The following is a 5,723-nucleotide window of genomic DNA, read 5'->3' as shown; positions in this document are numbered from 1 at the left end:
GGGCTTTCCCGAGACGCGGATGTCCGGGCGTTGGGGTCGGATGTCCGGGCTGGCGAGATCCAGCTTCTAGACGTTCTATGACAGGGCGCCAGATGTCCAGGCCTGGCCGGATGTCCGGGCTGACTTGGCCGATGTTGGTGCTCTCTGGATAGAAGGGAGCTAGATTTCTGGTGTTGGGCCGGATGTCCGGGCTTGGCCGGATGTCCAGGACATGGCCGGATGTCCGACTGCTGTAGCAGCAGACTCTTCTTCCTTCTCCTTCCTTCGCTCCCACGCACACTTGGCCTTGGTCCTTGGGCTCTCCATGATCTCCTCGGGTGTACCTTAGTATGCACAAGGTCCTCTCTTGAGGTAGCATCCATGTCTTACATGCGGAAAGGGAGGATTCGGAAAGGAGCGAGTTCACCTTAGGTCCAATGGCGTAAGCTCGAGGTCTCATCTTATGTATCCTTGGGGCTTGGAGAGTAGCCGGAGTGTACATGGGGATGAACGTGGGATGCAAGTGGTACCGGAATTGGCGGAGTTTTGATGCAAGAAAAATGAGCCATTACTTATTTTAGTGAAAAACTCTCTGGTGCTCAACTTAACTATCCCATCTATGACAAAGAATTATATGCTTTAGTGCGTGTGCTACATGTTCAGGAACATTATCTTAGACCTCATGAGTTTGTCATCCATACCGATCATGAAACGCTTAAGTACTTAAAAGGTCAAACTAAGTTGAATAAGCGTCATGCCAAATGGAGTGAATTTATTGAATCTTTCCCCTATGTGATCAAGTACATTAAGGGTAAGGAAAATGTAGTTGTGGATGCACTTTCACCCATACACACGCTTGTCACTAAACTTGAGTTGAATGTTATTGGCTTTGAGCACATAAAAGACTTGTATGCTAATGATCCATCTTTTGCTACTCCTTATGCTAAGTGTTTGACGCATACATCTTGGGAACAATATTACATAAAGGATGATTATCTTATGGGAGCTAACAAACTTTGCAATCCCGAGTCTTCTCTTTGTTTGCTCCTTTTGCAAGAGGCTCATGGAGGTGGACTCATGGGACATTTTGGACGCGACAATACATTCACCACGCTCTGCAAGAACTACTTTTGGCCCAAGATGTTCCGTGACGTCTCACGCTTCACCAACCGATGCTCTACATGTAGCAAAGCTAAGTCTAAAGCTCAATCCCATGGTCTTTACATGCCTCTTCCTATTCGTTATCAACCTTGGGAAGACATTAGCATAGATTTTGTACTTGGTTTGCCTAGAACTCAAAATGGCAACGATTCCGTGTTTGTTGTTGTGGACCGGTTTTCTAAGATGGCACATTTCATTCCTTGCAACAAGATAGACGATGCTTCACACGTTGCAAATCTCTTTTGTAGGGAAATCTTGCGCCTCCATGGAGTACCAAAGACAATTGTCTCCGACCGCGACGTCAAGTTCTTGAGTTACTTTTGGAAGACGCTATGCGCCAAGCTCGGAATCAAGCTCTTGTTCTCATCCGCATATCATCCTCAAATCGACGGCCAAACGGAGGTGGCAAACCGTACGCTCTCCACTCTACTTCGCGTGTTGATCAAGAAGAACATCAAGGAGTGGGAGGAGTGTCTACCCATCGCCTAGTACGCCTACAACCGTGCAAGACATTCGACGATCGGCAAGTCCCCCTTCGAGGTCGTCTACGGCTTCAACCCATTGTCCCCACTGGACATTCAACCTCTTCCTCTACAAGAGTGCACCAACCTCGACGCAAGTGCCCGTGCAAGCTACATCAAGAAGATGCATGAATATACAAGGCACACCATCAAGCGCTAAGTACATCGACTCGCGACCAAGCTCAACATCAACAAGCAACCCATGATATTCAACATCGGCGATCTCATGTGGCTACACCTTCACAAGGACCACTTCCCCAACGAACGCAGGTCCAAACTCCTACCTTGAGTCGATGGACCCTTCAAGGTGCTAGAATGCTACAACAACAATGCTTACAAGATCGATCTCCCACGCAACAAGTACAACGTGAGCAACATCTTCAACATCACCGATCTCTCCTTGTACCATGGTGATGAGGATTTTGATCCATGCTCGGATCTTTCCCAGGGGGGAGATGATGCGCAGCATCCTTCGGTCATCCCCATGGACCTTCCATCATCTCACCAAGCACCAAGAGGACCCATGACTAGAGCACGAGCTAGATCTCTCGAGACCAAGGTGACTTCTCTCCTTAGTGATATCTCATATGATCCTCTCGAGACATGGCTACTACCTAAGTCTGGAATATTGTGCATAATTAAGTACCAAGAGGACCCTCCCGAGGATGCACATGAAGATGGTCAAGACCCCAACTCCACAGAAGAAGAGAACCAACGGAAGAAGGCGAGAACAGCCTCCAGGCACCGGACATCCGGCCCCTGGAGATCTACATGGTCAGGAGTTTGCAGAAGAAGCTACAGGTACCGGACATTCGGCGTCCAGCTCGGACATCTGGCCCCCCTCACCGGAAATCTGGCCTCCAGCCCGGACATCCGGAGGCGCCATCCAGGAAGCACAGAAGGATGCCCAGACAGCCCGGACATCCGGTCATCACCCCGGACATCCGGCGCCTCCCAAAGCCCCGGACATCCAGCCCCTCCGCTCAGACATCCGGCGCCGCCCATCTAGAGAGCAGCATGGCCGACTCCACCAGCCCGGACATCCGGCCCCTCGCGAGCCACCGGACATCCGGCCCGAAGCCTGGACATCCGGCCTTCCCTATTTGCGAATAGTGTAAGGGTCGAGCCCATGTACCCCCTTCGCCCTAGACTATATATACTCCATACCCACCTATGTTTTAGGGTTAGCATTGTGATAGCTCATTTGAGATAGAGCATTGCTCATCCGTACCGGATCTACTCCTCGTGAGGGACCGCACCTCTTCGGAGAAGATCCATCTGGATTCAAGGCCTCCATCCGGAGAAGACAATCAAGACCTCCTCACGGAGAAGAACGGTTACTCTTATATCGTCCCTTGTTGACTTTGGATCTCGTGTTACTTTGTGCCCTTGATGATCTAGCACTTGTGTGATCAATTTCGTGTCGGTTGAGTGTTTCTCTTATTTTCCCCTCGTTATTTCCCTTGTGTTCTTCCGCGCGTTCTTCGTGTTCCCCGTAGGGATCCTCTCCAAACGTGAAAGATCGACCCCTAGCATTCCGCCCTACATCAAGATCAAAGCTCTGATACCAATTGAAAGGATCGAGAAGAGGTGTCCAGAGGGGGGTGATTAGACCATCAACAAATAAAGGTAGCAGTTTTTAAGTTTTTCAAGTTGAGGTGATCGATTAGCACAATTTCAAGCATACACAATACAATTCAAGCAAGCATGCAAAGAGTATATGAGCAGCGGAAAATAAAGCATGCAACTTGCAAGAAAGTAAAGGGGTGGGATTGGAGTGTGCAAACGCAATTGGAGACACGGAGATTTTTGGCGTGGTTCCGATAGGTGGTGCTATCGTACATCCACATTGATGGAGACTTCAACCCATGAAGGGTAATTGTTGCGCGAGTCCACGGAGGGCTCCACCCATGAAGGGTCCACGAAGAAGCAACCTTGTCTATCCCACCATGTCCATCACCCATGAAGGACTTGCCTCACTAGGGTAGATCTTCACAAAGTAGGCAATCTCCTTGCCCTTACAAACTCCTTGGTTCAACTCCACAATCTTGATGGAGGCTCCCAAGTGACACCTAACCAATCTAGGAGACACCACTCTCCAAAAGGTAATAGTTGCTGTGTTGATGATGAACTCCTTGCTCTTGTGCTTCAAATGATAGTCTCCCCAACACTCAACTCTCTCTCACAGATTTGGCTATGGTGGAAAGATTATTTGAGTGGAAAGCAACTTGGGGAAGGTTAGAGATCAAGATTCTTGTGGTTGGAATGGAATATCTTGGTCTCAACACATGAGTATGTGGTTCTCTCTCAGAAAATGAATGTTGGAATTGTAGGCACGTTCTGATAGCTCTCTCCATGAATGAAGAATGGGTGGAGGGGTATATATAGCCTCCACAAAAAATCTAGCCGTTACACAAAGATTCTCAAACTCGGTGAGACCGAATGGTAAAACTCGGCCAGACCGATTGAGGTCAAATGTGAACGTTAGAGTTTTCGATGGGACCGACAAGGTCAACTCGGTGGGACCGATGTGCTAGGGTTAGGGTAAAACCTCAACTCGGTTTGACCGATTACTCAAACTCGGTGAGACCGATTTTGGTAATAAGCAAAAGAGGATTGGCCGAGCAAACTTGACGGGACCGATCAAAAAAACTCGGTGAGAACGATTTCAGTAATAGGTAACCAGAGAATTTGCAAGCCCATCTCGGTGAGACCGAGATCCCACCGGTGAGCCCGAATTGATTAGGGTTTTGTTGTAGGGTGGAACCCTATGTGGATATCTTTCATGAATTGGAGGGGAAATCCCCAAGAACAAGAAGCACACAAAGGGGGAAATAAGAGGAACACTCAAGAACAAGTCCAATCACACATCCACTAGACCAACAAACACACAAGATCCACAAGGTAGATGAACAATCAAAGGGAAACAAGATGCATGGTAGAGTTCATCCCAAATCCTATGAAGGAGATGAGGGCTTGATGATTCACTTGGGGAATTGATGTAGGGCGGAACCCTAGGGGCCGATCTTTCATGTTTGGAGTGGATCCTACAGGGGACATGAAGAACGAGCGGAAGAAAACAAAGGGACTCACGGGGGGGGGGGACGAGAGAAACACTCAACCGACAAGTAATCGATCACACGAGGGCTAGATCACCGAAAGCACAAGGTAACACATGATCCAAAATCAACAAAGGTAAGGATACAAAGGGAACCGTTCTTCTCCTTAAGGAGGTCTTGATTGTCTTCCCTTGAAGGGGTCTTGAATCCGCTTGGGGGATCTTCTCCGAAGAGGTCGTGAGCTCCGAGGAGAAGTAACCAAGTGGATGAGTAAGGCTCTCACACAAAATATGAGCTAAACCAATGCTAATCCTAGCTAGGAGGTGGGAGAGACCTATTTATAGTCGTAGTGCAAATGGAAGTCAGAGTGAAGGGGTACAAGGGCTCCAGCCTGCGGGCGTGGTCACTCAGGTGTCGGACGTCCGGAAGACGTTGGACGTCCGGTGGCTCGGGACGGTCCAGACATCCGGCAGGGCTCGGACGTCCGTAGATTCGGTACTGTCATGGATGCGTCGGACGTCCAGAGAGGGCCGGTCGTCCGGAGCTTCGGGATGGTCCGGACGTCCGATGACCATCGGTCTTCCGTAGATTCGGCTCGGTTGCTTGTCGCCCGGTCGTCTGGTCCGCCTCGGACTTCCGTAGATTTGGCTCGGGTGGTCAGGTACCGGACGTCTAGAAGGCTCGGTCGTCCGTGACCTAGGAATCGTCGGACGTCCGGACTTGGTCGGTCGTCCGACGCCTGTAGCTTCCAAAGCAGCTCTTCTTCTTATCCATCACGCTTGGGGTCCTCGCCGTCTTGGCTCTTGCATGTAGCTGTTCCGTGGCTCGTCTCCACTTGGATCACACACAGAGTTTCCGAATGAGGTAGTAGCCATGTCTCGTGAGTAGGAAGAGGGAGTTCAGAGAGGAGCGAGTTCACCTTATCTTCAATAGCCTTAGCTCGAGCTCGTGTCATGGGTACAAGTGGTGTTGAGGGAGATGTAGGTACGTCCATGGGGATGAG

This window comes from Triticum aestivum, chromosome 7B (assembly GCF_018294505.1).
Source record: "Triticum aestivum cultivar Chinese Spring chromosome 7B, IWGSC CS RefSeq v2.1, whole genome shotgun sequence".
NCBI lineage: Eukaryota > Viridiplantae > Streptophyta > Magnoliopsida > Poales > Poaceae > Triticum > Triticum aestivum.
This window is presented reverse-complemented; position numbering follows the sequence as displayed.